The sequence below is a fragment of the Oncorhynchus kisutch genome, linkage group LG18 (genome assembly GCF_002021735.2).
Source record: "Oncorhynchus kisutch isolate 150728-3 linkage group LG18, Okis_V2, whole genome shotgun sequence".
NCBI classification, from domain to species: domain Eukaryota; kingdom Metazoa; phylum Chordata; class Actinopteri; order Salmoniformes; family Salmonidae; genus Oncorhynchus; species Oncorhynchus kisutch.
In genome coordinates this window covers 40,534,478-40,552,861 of record NC_034191.2, presented here as the reverse complement: position 1 = coordinate 40,552,861, position 18,384 = coordinate 40,534,478, and the positions used below count along the sequence as shown (strand labels likewise).

The 18,384-nt window shown below is 41.5% G+C and overlaps 1 long non-coding RNA gene across 4 annotated transcripts; it reads right to left on the bottom strand.

Moving 5' to 3' along the window:
• Positions 1-1,801: 1,801 nt before the first annotated feature.
• LOC109909305 (uncharacterized) lies at positions 1,802-17,321 on the bottom strand. Of its 4 annotated transcripts, none has more exons than XR_004203991.1 (4): positions 17,145-17,321; positions 8,764-9,068; positions 4,389-8,064; positions 1,802-3,390 (listed from the first exon to the last, which is right to left on the bottom strand). It is a non-coding gene; the product is annotated as an uncharacterized LOC109909305 (long non-coding RNA). The 4 variants fall into 4 exon arrangements; XR_004203990.1 differs by lacking the exon at positions 8,764-9,068 and having other exon boundaries at positions 4,389-4,669; positions 5,313-8,064; XR_004203989.1 differs by lacking the exon at positions 8,764-9,068 and having other exon boundaries at positions 17,141-17,321.
• Positions 17,322-18,384: the final 1,063 nt, after the last annotated feature.

Sequence of the window (18,384 nt, the reverse complement as noted above, 5' to 3'; positions counted from 1 at the left end):
TCCTCTCCTTGCCTGCCTGCCTCAGAGTATCATCGCAGGGTTGAGTATCCATTAACTCCAGAGACAACGCTGGAGCAGTGCATTTCATGCTCTGACGCTTCCCTCCATCTCCAAACCTAAGAGCCAGACCGTGTGAGTGAAGGAGGGAGAGGGTGCATTCGGCTCGCACAGGAAAGTCATGTGTCTTGGGTCGTTCAGGGGAAACCAGTATACTGCGCTGCTCTTTCAGAATGATACACAGCCAAATCCACCCTTTAGTTTAGCATCACTAACAATTATTTCAAATGAAGTTACATTTTGGTTTGATTAACAGTGACTGCATGATTGTTACGCAATTCCAACACTTGATAAAAGTGGTGATAAAAAGTTATGAGACGACTGACTGTATTAACCTTTAGAGTTCATTTTTGTGTCTCGATCAATGATACTACACTACATCCCCTTCCTTCGAGAGACTGTGTCCCCAAGCTTCTCTATACCAAGTTCCTCACGTGAACACGCCTCTGCGATGGCCTCCCAGGCACCATCCCGACTTCTGACGTCAATGTAGCGAATTCGGGAGTAGCTCCGACAGGGTCTCGAACCCGGCTCCAGCGACTTAACATTTTAGCTACGTATGGTTTTACTGTGTCTGTGTAGACTGTAGCAATCCAGATACTCTGACCTGAATTACCAGGTACCTTTCAGTGGTAAAATCAACAAAAGGACAGATATTTCATTGTGGACCAGTGGAGACTGTATTGAGGGTTGAGGATGGCACTCTACAGTACATTGCTGTGACATCATGGGGATGGCAGCAAATGAACATGTTTTGTTAAGCTTTAGAATGCCCAGTGGACTAACAGAGAAGGGTATTCCCAATGTGTGCATATTCTCTCCCCAAAGACACATCATGGCATGACTACACATATATCATGGATTGCCAGGAGCCAAAACATCCCAAAACACACACCCAGTGTCTCTTACGTATACACATCAATTGCTTACCGTACTATAAAACTATCCAAGCATGCATTTCAAATCTAATATACACTCTGTACATTCTTACCACCTATCGAGATATTGTTGCCAAATTAATATTAGCCTTTATCCTGATAATTTACTGGTTTTCCAGTGGACTAACAGAGTCAGGTCGACACCAATACTTTTGGCATTAATATTCCTAATTCCTATGTAAATCCATTTCCTGACATATTATGTAACCTATCAGCCAAGCAAAGTTAGTTCCCACAATCCAAGGTTGTTCCAGCTCTAAAACTTGAGTTGGATTTAGTGCTTTTACCTCGTGATTTACCCCAGTTGCTCTCAGAGAACAAATTTGACAAAATGCTCAAATGGCCATGAAAAGCCCAGGATTTAATTTTCAGTCAAATTGCTACTGACACCAATTGATTGCCATTTTAATTGTATATATGAGAAATCGAAAAAGCCACATTAATTTCATATTGCATTATAACACCCCATATCTCCAGATGGCCACTTGAGTGTGGATGTGCCAGAATGAATAAGCTGATTTCAGTTTTGAACTGGAGTTGCCAATTCAGAGCTAATTCTGAAAGAACAAGAAAATGTCCCACTCTTTAGATTCTGATGAGTAACCCATTACAATGAGTTTGGGGAAAAACATTTGTTCAAAGGATGAAATTAGTCCACTGTGGATTCAACCCGATATGAGCATGACAGAATTTGTGATAGCCTAATATTATTCACATTCATATGAAGAATAACCTGACAGGACAGCCCATCATTTTCACATTCCTATCAATTGAATTGAATTATAAAGGATGGTAAAATCATGAGGTTAACAGACAATATAGATTTTTAATTATGCAGGTATAAACACATCTACTTCTAAGCTTTTCTGTTCGCTTGCAAGAGTGTGTAAAAATAAAAATAAATACATCAGGGCTTTTAGCAGCAATGTTTCTGCACTGACTGAATTACTAAAACATTGGGAAAAGGTACACGATCGATAAAAAGTTTACAAAAAAATATTCCTCAAAACGAATAAACATTAGTTCTACATATTTGTTCATGTACAAAGTAATTCATCATTCAATCAATATTCCATCAAATAAGATCATGATTTTTACATATCCCTTACTGGAACGCAGCTTGCAGAGTAGTCAACTAACAAAATGTTGGGATGGAAATAACCCAACACATGCAAACAAGCTAGGTAAGTACGCTTATACTAAATCAAAATATCACAATAGAAATTGAAAACACAAAAAAATGATCATTGTTGAAATGTCACGTGGTCTCGCACCAGCTGCATTTAAGTGTTTTCCATATTAAGATGTCTTTCCAATGAGCATGCACACTTGGCTTGGATGTTGGGGCTAATGAGGAGCATATGAACAACAGAGCTGGTCTAATTTACTGACGTGCACACAACCATTATCCTCATAAAAGGTATACGTATTGAATCCTGGCTCATGTAATGCAAGCCACAATGTGTGTGTGTGTGTTTTGGTTAATCTAGCATGGGAACAAAATAATAACGAGCCTCAAATATCAGGTTTAAAATAAAACTGGTTTCAATAACTCTCATAGTGCTTATACTGTACACTGCAATCATGATTACACACACTGAAATTAAAAGAAATCCCAAACTGTTTCATTTCCTTTTTTAAACAAGGAATGTAGGTCATATATTTATGGGAAGTCAAGACAATAAGTACCCCCCCCCCCCCGGGAAATATCATTTAAAACACATTGCAGTAATGTGACTCTGTGCAGTATTTTGTATGAAGTAATTGTTATAGAATGCTTTTGTGAATGAACATTGTGAATGAATTTAACCAACACAGTGACTGTATTTAGCCAATAGCCTTTTGATAATCATTATTTCATAGTGGTAACCCTGACACCTACAGGGAGGTAATCAGAACGTACAACCCTACAACTGGATGCACAGAAAAGTAGAATCCAAGTGTTCAGAGTCGACAAAGTCGATGTATATCCATCTCCATTCGTTGCAATGAATGTGTGAATCGCTGTCAGGTATCCATTTCTAAAACAAGACTTATAGGACTCCAGAAGGATCTTGCTCTTTTCCTAGTGTGGTTTCACTTTCTACGTTCTTTTGAGTGTTAAGAGTCACAGCACATTCTAATATAAAGTCAACTACTAAGTAACCTTGGATAAGATACGGTATTATTTGCTGAAGTCATGAATATGATGTCCGTCACCTCTCAAGTCCCACCTCTTCCATAATATCCCTCCTAGCCCCCATGTAGTCTTTATGGGTTCCCTGTAGGTGCTTTAAAAAAAGTCACAGCCCCTAGTCACCCATACTGTCTCTGCTGTACTGAAGATACAGGAAGTCTGCTTTAATGAGCCTATGTGTTCCTGGGGGCAGAGGAAGGATGGACAATTCCTGTGAGTCTGCAGAGACAAAACACAAACAAGCCACGGGTTAAGGGAGCCGCTGTGAATCAGGAGGGAAGGGAGTGCATATGATGTCCGGCAGCATTAAAGTCAAGAAGCATTCTCATACCTCTGACTGAACAAACATGCAGCGTAGCCTCGTTGCATAATGCAACACTCTGCCGAGGATGAGAGGCTGGGATGCTTAGGACCCCAGAGCAATAGAACACCACAAAGGTGAGATGATCTATGGAGGGTGTTACCATAGCAACAACATACAGAGACACCCACTGAAGTCTGACCATATTTTCATTACCCCGCTAGCTAGGTCATTTGTCAATTCATACATGGGTATATCACGATATGTGAACTGTTGTATTCATAAGCTATTAAATATTTACAAAGACTATCATGCTTATGAATTATAGAACTTCCAAGTTAGTGTGGGGCAGCATATTTATGCAACATAGTCTAGGGCTATACCTCAGCAGTAAGCATGTTTGACTGTGTGTGAATAACTCTGACATTAGGCAATACAGTGCTTATTAATTAAAGCGAATTTATAACTAGTGTAATTGGAGAGAATATTCGCCTCGGGGCTCTATTCAATCCATATCGGGGAAGTTCAGCGTTGCAGTGTGCTTGAAATTTAAAGGCAATGTTAGCGGCGACTGTATTCTTGGTAAAGGCTGCATACGTCGGCTCATATGGAAATGACCTTTACATTTCTGTTGCGCAATCTGTACCGCTTCAGAGATAAAGATTGAATAGAGCTCAAAATTGAAGCATAACACAGTTAGCCCAGGAAGACTAGCTCCACTTTTAATGGCCCCTATAAAAATGTTCTCATTTGCTAATTAGAACCATGGTAAGAAAAATGGTGTAAAACATGTCAAATCTATTGAAAGATACGAACAAATACAAACCCTGAGAGCACATAATGACATCATAGCATTGTCATCTCAACCATGTTACGGAAAGGTACATTTACATTGTGTGTGTGTTCGCTTATATACCCAGCTGCTCCTTGCTCCTACAATTCTCCTCTCGTAGGAGTGAATCGTCCATTTCCCCAGCAACGGCCGGACTATTTCTTGCTGCCTGGGAAGGAAGAGGCATGTGGGCATGAGGTGCCCTGCCTCGAGTCAGAGGTCAGTACCAACGCAGACACCACGGTCTAATGCTCTGCATGGATGGATGGATGGAGGGGTGGAAGAAGAGAGAACAGAGGGGAAAGGAGAAGGAGGATGGAACGTGCAGTGCTCTCTGGGCTGTAATTAAGCAGTCCCCTCTGGGCCTATGGAGGGAGGAAGTCAAACGTGGTGAAATGCATCTGTTGGTGGAGGGAGCACCCTATGGCCACGTCTCCCCCATTTAACAGCTGTAACTACATGAGTTTTGTCATAGTAGTATTTCTTTACGAATGTGACATTGATCATATAATGCAGTAGAGGATACATGATGACAAGTCTACACATGCTATCTCAGTTAACACCGTATTGAGATGCACTACTAATCCATTAGAAGGAATAAGGAGACGACATGCTTAGCAGAATGTTTAAACTCAAGATCTACAGTAGACGTAGTACGACTGAAGTAATGTTGACTTATAGAAATAAAGAAACAGTACATGAAAACAAATGAGATTATGTATGAAGCATCAACTCCAAGTTCCCCAACACAAAAAAAAAAAGAACTGTTCCCTTTAACAGGCAGATGCATACTGTATAGCTCAACAATTCACTTTTTTACCTGGAGGCGGTAATGAAAAACAAATCTTAAAAACAGTAAAAGGGCAGTTTCCCGGACACTAGTTAATAAACATTAGGCTCAATAGAGAATCTCCATCGGAATGTTTTTTGGAGTACAGGATTAGCTTTTATTCGCCTGTGTCCGGTGAAACGCGCCTACGTGGTCTTGCAAACGGGGTCACGCGGTACCTGGGGCTTGAGGCTGTGATGACGTCCCGTCGTGTGGAGGAGGACCATCGTCCCGTGGTGGTTAAGGAGCATCCATGGTCACATAAGCAGTTGACGGGTAGGTGTTGTGTTAGTCAGCTCAGGCACATAATTTGAGCCGTAGACAGTGGGCACCGGAGCCTTAACCAGTCCCATGTCAAAGCACACAGCCGACACAAGGGTAGAAGAAATTCATATTATAGCTAACTGGGATTCTTCACCTAGTTCATATGCATGTTGTTTCAGAATAGTTACTGTATTAAAGTAACTACATATAGTGGGGATGTATAATACTAACTTGTTAGCGTCATCTTGAGTTATTGCCAGCAGATACTTATGACGCCCCATACAGTGCCATAGAGACACTAGCGTTTTTTTGGTTTGTTGTTGTTTATTGTTAAGAGACAATGCATTACTGTTCCCTCAGGTTTCTTCAGACTAAGCTCTCTAAGGAACCTGAAAAGGACCGCTCAGAGACGCCATGATGAATCTGTCTCTTGTTTTCATTAACTCTACTGTACAGTGAGATCAGGGCAATTAGCTGTGTGGAGTGATGTCTCAGCCTGACTTTTGATCCTAAATCTCTCCATCTTAAAACCTTTTATTCCACTTCGTTGGTTTCAATAAAAAAATATATATTTTCCATTGTACTTCAAAAAAAGTCCTGTAATTCAAAGCGATGACATGGAAGTTGGCTGTTACAAATCCAATCCCATGCGGTCACTCCTCTCTCCTCCTCCTCTCCCTTTCAATCACAACGAGTGCTGATTAAATGAGGAAGTCCCAGTCTAAAAATGCACTTTGAAGCACTATCTTTGTTCAGCGCAGCCGAGTGCAGCAGGGATCAGATCTGCTCTGATCACCGCAGCGCAACTGAGAGGTCACTGTTCGCTTTAGGAAAGAGATATAGAGAGAGAGAGAGAGGCATTACGTCTCATTACAGCCCTGCCGCTTGACAAGTCTGTGGCCCCACTCCACTGGGTGCATGGGAGACAGCACAGCACAGAACTACTGGGGAGGCTGCCACCTACACACACTAGTCTACTGAGAGACAATCTGAGGTGAATGTGAGATTCTGCCTGCCTGGCACAACAACAACAAAAAACTAACGTTAACAGCAATGGGGTTTCTTATGACAGGAGCAAAATCATTTCATTGCTAGCTCAACAGCGTGGGGCCTTCGTAGCGGCGGTCGGGTCATTTGGGATAGTCTGGTTATGGTGGGCGGCTCCATGATTTAGTGCGATGTAATTGGTGGCTCCGTAATTGCAGATAATGTCAGCAGGGGTGGTATAACATAAGATGTGTGCTGACAACTTAATTCCCTTATTTTGGCTTGTGGGTGATACTGTGTTTGTATACATCGGTCTCACTTCTAAACATTATCCACAGCTATCCAACGGGGAACATTTCATTGAAATGACGTTCTATATTCAACCAGTGTGTGCCCAGTGGGATGCCATCACTGCATAGTTCAACTGGCACAGGTCTACAGCCACTGCAGAGATGCAACAGGTGAGCCCAGAACACTGCAGTTAAAACGGAAGAAAACGCCCCAGTTTATTGGGTTTTTATAAAGTGCTTAGGGAGATTTCTATCACAGAGGCCGATGAGGACAGGACAGAGCAGTAATGGTGAATGGTAGTGCAGTGGTGCAGCAGTCACAGGAAAGAACACAGAGTACTGAGGGGTACTGCCAAGTCTGCCCTGGGCCCCTCCGCTGTCCCCTCAGCGCTCCTACCAGCCACCATCTGTCACATATCTCTCCACTGGTCTCCGAGACAGTGGCCAACCACAACGGGAACTGCTGATTCCGTGTTTATTTATATCACCCTTATTTAACCAGGTTGGTCTCATTGAGATACAAAAAATTTTTAATTTTCAAGAGAGACCTGGACCAAGGCAGCAGCATCAACACATTCATTTCAGACAAACAGGCACATGACATCAACCAGACAAAGATATATGGGGTGGTGTTCTGTTCAGGTTCATAGGCAGAGGGGATCTCACAGCTGTACACGTTCCCTGTGCACTTCCCACTTCCCTACAACTTCCACTTCCCTTCCTTTAGGCTGACCTCTGTTGATCCCTCCGATTGGAAAGCAGAACGGAGGCTGCTTTATACAATGTCCATTTCCATAACTCATTTACAAAATGTTCATTATACAAAGGCACAGCCCACATCAGCTCACTTCCCCATTTATCATTAAAATAAATAAAAAAACACGTTGGGAGACATAGGCTTTAGGTAAGATACGGTATGGTAACTCCAGAGGATTGTCTCTCTCGCTCTCATTCCTAGACTTACAAACGCATTCATAGTCCTACAGAACATCAGTTAAATCAATCCCTATATTTTCACGATCATATTCCGGCGACCCTCAGAACTTGGCCTTGGCTTTAATATTACGGATGGACACATACCAGATGAAAACGAATACAGGGGATAGGTCAAAGTGGAGGGGGAAAAAGTGGCAAGAGGGAGGTTCGGCTGTGTGCTTGTAACTAACGAGTCTTAGAAGGCACAGGCGCAAACCACTGCTACCACTACTATGTTGCCGATGGTTGCAATGACGGCCACCCAAAGCCAGATGGCGTCGCTGGAGTACTTGCCCTCCTCTTCCGCCTCTGTCGGCCGGGAGAAGTTGGCGTTGAGGTTGGAGGTGGAGGTCTGGAGGGACGTGTTGCCATTGTACGGGGAATCCATGAAGGCCCCACTCACGGCCGGAAAATGCTGAGGGACAAAAGAAAGAGCGAGATGAGAAGATGATGTGGATCGAGGCCAGGATAATAGCATATCAGAGACAGGCTATATGTACAGTAGCTCTGTAAACCCTTTGTCCAAAAATAGCATCTGGAGGGTAACGGGTATCATAAGGTTGATAAAATAGTCCAACACTCAGTTAATGAAGTACTGAACACTAAATGTGTTTTAAAAGGGTACATCAAGTGGAATCGATAGAGGGAGATGAGAATAGAAACACGTCGGAGAGATATGTGCATGTAGCTACTATGGGAACATGCCATGTACAATGTAAACTGCATGATGTGAACGGGAATACCCTGAGTGCTGTGAGGGCAGAAGGGGGAACAAGAACAATCCAGAGCATCTGGTTAGTCACTGTGGCATTTCTACCCTGTGTCCTATTCTGACGATCACAGCTGCATGACCTATATTATACAACACAGTCAGGCATCGTCTCCCTCTCTCCTATGGGACTCACCAATGTTTGTACGGAAGACGTCCTCAAATAACTTACCGAGTCAAACTATACCACTCACGATTAAAATCCATGAACAATTTAAAAAAGGTGCAGTAAACCATCTACGGGATTTCATAACCATATACAATATGATAAGAAAATATATTTGCTGTGGCTTTTTCTTTGTGATCCTTGCAAATGTGCAGCCTTGAACTAGCTAAATGATTCACCAGACAAGAGTGTTCCTGTTGTTATTCTGAGGAACGTTCGGAGGACACGGCCAGGTTTGTTTTCTTCACCCCTCTTCACCTTGCCTGGCTTAAAACACACACCCATTTATCAGCTAAAGTCTGACTTGGCCCACCCAGCTCTAACATATGGCTGGACCAGCCAGACGGGACAACTGCACGTAGTGATGGCTCAATCATTTAGCTGTTCCTTGTCCCCGCGCCTCATTGCCCCCACAGTCTCCACAGGGACAGGCTCGATCCATCAGGAGGGGACACGGTCATCATTCTCTTACTCCCATCTGCCACTGATAAGAAGTGATAAGAAATGATAAGAAATGGGAAAAAAAAAAAAACATTATAAAACATTAAAAACTGAAAAAGTGGTGGTGCATATGTATTCACCCCCTTTGCTACGAAGCCCCTAAATAAGATCTGGTGAAACCAATTACCTTCAGAAGTCACATAATTACTTAAATAAAGTCCACCTGTGTGCAATCTAAGTGTCACATGATCTGTCACATGATCTCAGTATATATACACCTGTTCTGAAAGGCCTGAGAGTCTGCAACACCACTAAGCAAGGGGCACCATGAAGACAAAGGAGCTCTCCAAACAGGTCAGGGACAAAGTTGTGGAGAAGTACAGATCAGGGTTTGGTTATAAAAAAAGATCCAAAACTTTGAACATCCCACGGAGCACCATTAAATCCATTATTAAAAAATTGAAAGAATATGGCAGCACAACAAACCTGCCATGAGAGGGCCGCCCACCAAAACTTACAGACTAGGCAAGGAGGGCATTAATCAGAGAGGCAACAAAGAGACCAAAGATAACTCTGAAGGAGCTGCAAAGCGCCACAGCGGAGGTTGGAGTATCTGTCCATAGGACCACTTTAAGCCGTACACACCACAGAGCTGGGCTTAACAGAGGAGTGGCCAGAAATAAGCCATTGCTTAAAGAAAGAAATAAGCAAACACGTATGGTGTTCACCAAAAGGCATTTGGGAGACTCCTCAAACATATGGAAGAAGGTACTCTGGTCAGATGAGACTAAAATTTAGCTTTTTGGCCATCAAGGAAAACGCTATGTCTGGATCAAACCCAACACCTCTCATCACTCCGAGAATTCCATCCCCACAGTGAAGCATGGTGGTTGCAGCATCATGCGGCGGGTATATTTTTCATCTGCAGGGACTGGGAAACTGGTCAGAATAGAAAGAATGATGGATGATGCTAAATACACAGAAATTCTTGGGGGAAACCTATTTCAGTCTAGAGACTCATACCCCAAGAGACTTGCAGCTGTAATTGCCGCACAAAGTGGCTCTACAAAGTATTGACTTTTGGGGGGGTGAATAGTTATGCACGCTCAAGTTTTCAGTTTTTTGGGGGATTATTTCTTGTTTGTTTCTCAAAAAAAAATATTTTGCATCTTCAAAGCTGTAGGCATGTTGTGTAAATTAAATGATACAAACCTCCCAAAAATACATTTTAATTCCAGGTTGTAAGGCAACAAAATAGGAAAAATGCCAAGGGGGTGAATATTTTCGCAAGCCACTGTACATGTCACTCATTGAGTAAGTTTGGGATGCTCTGGATCAACGTGTACAACAGCGTGTTCCAGTTCCCGCCAATATCCAGCAACTTCGCATAGCCATTGAAGTGGAGTGGGACAACGTTCCACAGGCCATGATCAACAGCCTGATCAACTCTATGCAAAGGATATGAGTCGTGCTGCATGAGGCAAATGTTGGTCACACCAGTTATAGACTGGTTTTCAATATCTGGTAAATTTGCTAATAATTATGTTATGACATCACATGCCCAACCTACCTTCAAAAGTACTTGACAATCATAATGTATTCGAAAAACAGTTTCCATTATAATTTGTCACAATAAACAGTTAGACAACAAATGTTGTCAATCTTTAGAAAATGTCTCCTATATCTGCTGTTTCCATTACACGGGTTGCAATGATTGCTTCTGTCAAATAAACCCGGGTTAATGGAAACCTGCCCAATGCCTCTCAATGGTGAGGATGTGTCTAAGGCCCTGAGCTACTGTGAAAGACTGCAGAGACACAGGCCCAGTGAGGGAATGACACAAATTACTTTGATTGGCTCACAATGAGCTCTGTCTGTCCCTAGAGGCCAATGAGAAACCCATTGAAACAGACAGAAGGAAGCAGCAAATTAAGACTTGAGGTTCATCAATAGCGATCGCTGTTAGGAGTTGTAATTAATACTCTCTAACAAGGCAATGGGAAAAGAGCCAAGCATTCACTGGCAGGCTGGGGAGCCTAACTGACAAGCTTCTGTTTCCTGTCACAACACGAGAGGAGATCCCAGCTAAATAAAAATCATGTCTTTGATTATGTCATCCCAGTTCTATTTCAGTGTGCTCTTAAACCCTGGGAGGAACACACAGGTAAGGGCACCCCAGGGCCAACAGAGACGTGTGTTGTCATGTAGAGGTCGACCGATTAATCAATGAAACAATGAAAATCAAGTTTTCATAACAATCGGAAATTTGTATTTTTGGACACCGATTTGGCCAATTTAAAAATGTTTTTATTATATATTTGTTTACACCTTTATTTACTAGGCAAGTCAGTTAAGAACACATTCTTATTTTCAATGACGGCCATGGAACGGTGGGTTAACTGCCTTGTTCAGGGGCAGAACAATAGATTTTTACCTTGTCAGCTCGGGGATTCAATCTTGCAACCTTACACTTAACTAGTCCAATGCTCTAACCACCTGCCTCTCATTGCACTCCACAAGGAGCCTGCCTGTTACGCAAATGCAGTAAGCCAAGGTAAGTTGCTAGCTAGCATTAAACTTATCTTATAAAAAACAATCAACCAATCAATCATAATCACTAGTTAACTACACATGGTTGATGATATTACTAGTTTATCTAGCATGTGTTACGGTTTTCTTCCGTCGAAGGAGAGTCGGACCAAAATGCAGCGTGGTTAATAATATACATCTTTAATAAAGATGAAACACGAACAATACAAAAACAACGAACGGAATGAGAAAACCTATACAGCCTATCTGGTGACCAACAAACACAGAGACAGGAACAATCACCCACGAAACACTCAAATAATATGGCTGCCTAAATATGGTTCCCAATCAGAGACAACGAGAATCACCTGCCTCTGATTGAGAACCGCCTCAGGCAACCATAGACTATGCTAGAAAACCCCACTAAGCCACAATCCCAAAACCTACGAAAAACCCCATACATAAACACAACACAAAATAAACCCATGTCACACCCTGGCCTGGCCAAATAAATAAATAAAACACAAAATACTAAGACCAGGGCGTGACAGCGTGTCCTGTGTTGCATATAATCGATGCGGTGCGTATTTGCAAAAAAAGGACTGTCCTTGCTCCAATGTGTACCTAACCATAAACATCAATGCCTTTCTTAAAATCAATACACAGAAGTATATATTTTTAAACCTGCATATTTAGCTAAAATAAATCCAGGTTAGCAGGCAATATTAACCAGGTGAAATCGTGTCACTTCTCTTGCGTTCATTGCACGCAGAGTCAGGGTATATGCAACAGTTTGGGCCACCTAATTTGCCAGAATTGTACATAATTATGACATAACATTGAAGGTTGTGCAATGTAACAGGAATATTTAGACTTATGGATGCCACCCATTAGATAAAATACGTAACGGTTCCGTATTTCACTGAAAGAATAAACATCTTGTTTTCGAGATGATAGTTTCCAGATTTGACCATATTAATGACGTAAGGCTCGTATTTCTGTGTGTTATTATGCTATAATTATGTCTATGATTTGATAGAGCAGTCTGACTGAGCGATGGTAGGCACCAGCAGGCTCGTAAGCATTCATTCAAACAGCACTTTTGTGCGTTTTGCCAGCAGCTCTTTGCTGTGCTTCAAGCATTGCGCTGTTAATGACTTCAAGCCCATCAATTTCCGAGTTTAGGCTGGTGTATCAGATGTGAAATGGCTAGCTAGTTAGCGGGGTACACGCTAATAGCGTTTCAAACATCACTCGCTCTGAGACTTGGAGTAGGTATTCCCCTTGCTCTGCATGGGTAACGCTGCTTCGAGGGTGGCTGTTGTCGATGTGTTCCTGGTTCGAGCCCAGTTAGGGGCGAGGAGAGGGACGGAAGCTATACTGTTACACTGGCAATACTAATGTGCCTATAAGAACATCCAATAGTCGAAGATATTTGAAATACAAACGGTATCGAGAGAAATAGTCCTATAATTCCTATAATAACTACAACCTAAAACTTCTTACCTGGGAATATTGAAGACTCATGTTAAAAGGAACAACCAGCTTTCATATGTTCTCATGTTCTGAGCAAGGAACTTAAACGTTAGCTTTCTTACATGGCAAATATTGCACTTTTACTTTCTTCTCCAACACTTTGTTTTGCATTATTTTAACCAAATTGGACATGTTTGATTATTTATTTGAGGCGAAATTGATTTTATTTATGTATTATATTCAGTATTGTTGTAATTGTCATTATTACAAATAAATAAAAGAAATCAGCCGATTTAATCGGTATCGGCTTTTTTGGTCCTCCAATAAATCGGTAGCGGTATCGGCGTTGAAAAATCATAATCGGTCGACCTCTAGTGTCATGACAGGGACAATAAATGTTGAAGTTAATAACATACAGGCTCCGCGACTGTGTTGTTTTGCATGATTTGACTTAACTTCTTGGTGACAGGGGGCAGTATTTTCATGTCCGGATGAAATGCATGCCCAAATTCAACTGCCTGCTACTCATCCCCAGAAGGTAAGATATGCATATCACTCTGAAGTTTCTAAAACTGTTTGAATCATGTCTGTGAGTATAACAGAACTTATTTAGCAGGCGAAACCCCGAGGACAAACCATTTCAGAATTTTTTTTTGAGGTCACTCTCTTTTCAATGGTATTTCATTGGGAATCCAGATTTCTAATGGACCTTCTTGCAGTTCCTATCGGTTCCACTGGATGTCAACAGTCTTTAGAAATTGGTTGAGGTTATTCCTTTGTGTAATGAAGAAGTACAGCCATCTTGAATGAGGGTCACTTGAAGTGTACTGTTAGATAGAGGCACGTGACCAGAAAGCATGCTTCAGTTTGTATTCTTCCTGTATTGAACACAGATCATCCCGTCTTCAATTGTATTGATTATTTATGTTACAAAATACCTAAAGTTGTATTACAAAAGTAGTTTGAAATGTTTTGGCAAAGTTTCCAGGTAACTTTTGAGATATTTTGTAGTCACGTTGCTCAAGTTTGAACCAGTGTTTTTCTGGATCAACCGCGCCAAATAAATGGACATTTTGGATATATATTGACGGAATTAATCGAACAAAAGGACCATTTGTGATGTTTATGGGACATATTGGAGTGCCAACAAAAGAAGCTTGTCAAAGGTAAGGCATGAATTATATGTTTTATTTCTGCGTTTTGTGTCGCGCCTGCAGGGTTGAAATATGCCTTCTTTCTTTTGTTTACGGAGGTGCTACCCTCAAATAATAGCATAATTTTCTTCCACTGAAAAGCCTTTAATTTGCTATCTTGCAAGTGTGATTTAATGAAAGTTTGATTTTCATAGTAATTTATTTGAATTTGGCGCTCTGCATTTTCCCTGGCTTTTGGCCAGGTGGGACGCTAGCGTCCCACATATCCCAGAGAGGTTAACTGACTTGCCTAGTTAAATAAAGGTTATGAACTAATTCTTATTTCAAATAATAGCCTACCCCGGCCAAACCCTCCCCTAAACCCAGGGCCAATTGTGCACCGCCCTATGGGAATCCCGATCACGGCCGGTTGTGACACAGCCTGAGAACGAACCAGTGTCTGTAGTGATGCCTCTAGCATTGCAATGCAGTGCCTTAGACCGCTGTGCCACTCACGAGGCCTGATCACACGATGATCACACACACATCAAATGACCAGCTGCCTCTAGCTTTGAGTTGTTGTTTTTTTCTTTTATCCAAATACTATTCACCAGACAAACGATTACAGTTGATGGTATCAGGTGTGCTGAAGTTTATGTCAAAAACGTGTTCCACTGAGGCAACTAAAGATGAACTGTCCACCAAAACATATATCACAGTCAACGAACATCTGGTTCCCAAATAAAGCTCTGGTGATACTCCACGGCATTCAGAAACCCATAAAGAGTAGGACACTGGATATTCATAGCAACTCCTTTTAGCAGAGACAATAACCAGCTTAGGTTCCAGGGAGGCTTCTGAAGGTGTCATTCCATCCATACATGAGCTATAGAGTTGTCCGAGGACATTGTCACTGAAGTAGAGGCAGGGTGAGATTTCACCGTTCAATTCTTCTTTTAATGATCAGTAGGTCTGATAAAGTCTCCCTCACCTCACCAATTATCAGTGCAGATAAAGAAACCTAATCTAAGGAAGGCTCGGGTACAGCCCATGGTGTCAAAACGAAAGTTCGAAACAAGGACCTTTCTCACAGTGGAAAATTACTTGCATTATGATATCCAAAATCCAGATGGTTTAGGTATCATCTTCTAAGAGAGAATAGAAAATATCAACTCACATGGTCACACAGAGGAGGCCTGTGTGAGGGATGAGAGAACATATCTATGAAACATCCTGAACGTCATAGTTATTCACGTATGCATAGCAGCACTTAAGTAATCTCTTACAACAGAGGTTCATCATCTGTCTCCACTCAAGTGCTGTGGAAACAATTGAGTGAATGAGGGGTCCAGACACTTTTTGTTGTTGTTGCTTTCACTTGTTTTTCAAGAACTTACCCTAACCAGCGATTCATTTCCTTATAAACAGAGGCTCTGAAAAGACATGAACAAATGCTCCAAAAACACCCAAATACGTCATTTTAGAAACGGAAACACTCAGTATAAGGATGCAGGTCTTTAGATGTTGTACACATGAAATTGTGTCATTACAAACCTTATCCGCGACGTTATATTCAATTTAGTTGCGACTCGAGTGATACCTCTGTCCAGTCTACAGGTTACTGCCAAAATAAAGGAAACACTTGAGTAAATGAGGGATACAAAGTATATGAAAAGCAGACGCATCCACACAGGAAGTTCCAGACATTTGTAGAATCGATGCCAAGGCACATTGAAGCTGTTCTGGTAGCTCTTGGTAGCCCAACATATTAAGACACTTCATGTTGGTGTTTCCTTTATTTTGGCAGTTACCTGTAGCAGCATGTTACTCTGAGAATGGACAGCTGGTAACAGCTTGCGTTGAACAAAATTGATATAACGTTGCGGAAAATGTTTGGAATGACACAATTTAATGTGAACAACATGTAAAGACCTGCATCACTATATTGAGAGCTTTTTTGAGTGCGGTGTATTTGCGTGTTTTTGGAGCCTTTGTTCATGTTTTTTCAGAGACCCCATAACGCACAACGACGATGAGAAAATGTATTGCTGGTTGTGTTTAAGATTCTTAAAAACATGTGACATTCCATTTACATAAACTTCTTGAAATGTTTTTTTTGTTTAATTAGTGCCAAGATTTTACAGAGAATAAAGGAAGGCCGTTTAAGAGATTTGAGTGCCTGTAGTTCCCCTTTTTGTTTTCGTAGTCAAGACAGAGCCAGAAATAACTAAATATCTATATATGGTTGAAGTTTAACTATCTATCCTCATTACCCCTGTATCGCAACATCAATGAGTAAGACAACTAGCAGTTGTGACCTATTGGTCTTGTTTGTTGACATTTTGTATGCAAAGTCATGCTTCCAATTCCAAACATCTTAAGACATAGGGATGTGTCAGAATAATTCTGAGAACAACATTTAATCCCTGGTCTAATTATTTATTTACCACGTCTCCACTCACACGGGAGAGAAACGACTGACATAAATGGGGCTGTTGTCAACCCAGCAAAAATGAAAGTGACGGTTACATCAGCTTAAATGTTAATACCACCATGTAAAGTCCGTCATGAGAGTCAGTCAACCAGCTCAGAAGGCTAAAAGCCTAGTTTCTTTTGCCATGCACCATTAACTTTTCAATGCATTTCACAAGTCACATGCACCAATCGTACTTTGTTTAGCATGTCCCAAACAATCTCTGCCCATGTGTTCGTTCTTCAATGTGCATTACAATCACTAGGCAAGGTGATTGAAAGCGCAAGAGCCGCTTCAAGTGAAACTGACTGCACTGTGAACCGCATTCGCCACACTGTCAGCCAAACAAGCAAAGTGCAAAGTTGAGCTACGTTAGAGGTTGCAGGGACAACGAAAGACACACAAAGTCGAGAGTCGACCCAGGGGAACGGGCGATGGGGACGAGACGTAATATTTGAGGAGGGGGAGAGAGTGGGGAAAAAGGAAGAGAGAAGGTGTGAGTACCTACTGTAGGCTGTTTCAGTAGACTCCTCTACCACCTGCTGTATCACCGGAGGGCTGCGCTGCAAGTGCTGATTCACCACAGAGAGGGGGATTTAAAAGGAGAGCGCTATACTCAGACGGCACTGAGCAGCGATTGGACCAGTGCAGAGAGACTATGTCATGGTTGTGTTGGTCTGGTCTGCATGAGGGAGGGGCAAGGGATGCAGAGAAACAGGGGTGAGTCTATCATTTAGCAGTGGGACTTCAGTAAACAGATTAAGGTCAATCTAGAATGATGTGGTCGCTTAGAGCTAACTCTCTGGGAATCTAAAGCCCCAACAAACAAAGTCCACCTGGTCCCAGTCCCAACCTTGGATCTGACCTGGGTACAGCCACACTAAGTCACCATATCATTATTACACTAATGTGTAAAGCCCTGCAAAGACAGTTGACACGATGGACTCCTGACATGCACAGTAGACATCCTGACATTGCTGTGGGCCTTGGCTCTGATGGACTAATACGTTTAAACTCTCGGTTCCATTCAGGGAAGGGGAGAGAAGGTGGCTAATCAGGCAATGGAGCGGTAGTTGCATTATGATCTTATGTAATATTACTTGGTTGAGAGGAGATGGAGACATATGAAAAGAGCCGATCGTGAATCGGGGGATGAAGGGAGCTCATCTTGGAGAAGGTGTGGGGTCAAACTAATCAGAGATGGGGAGTATTATGCTACATGTATTTGAAATATGTATTTAAATAACTTGAGTATTTTGCCATTTTTAATTCACTGGCTTGAACTACAGTTCAGTTTATTTTGTAACCATATACACTAGAGAACTGTATTTTGTATTTTCTAAATAGTTTTCAGCAGTCCTGATAAAAAAAATCAATATATGGTCTATTTCTAAAATAACTTGAAATTGAAAAAAACGGTGTTCACACATGTATTTGTTCCATTGACAACTGCAGAGGATATTTGACTTATAGTCTATTATTTTTATACATTTTTATGCCTACTTTAAATATATTTTCTGTATTTTAAAAATGTATTGTTGACAACAATATTTAGTATTTTATTTTTATAATTTCTTTATGGTATTTTATAAGATACATTTTGATATATCTTTGCCCATCTCTAGTCATTCAAATGTGTACTTATTTGGGGGTGGAGCTCTTTAGAACAATAATACCCAGCATGCTTTGAAAGTGGTAATTTCAAATCAAATCCAATTATATTGGTCACATACACATGGTTAGCAGAT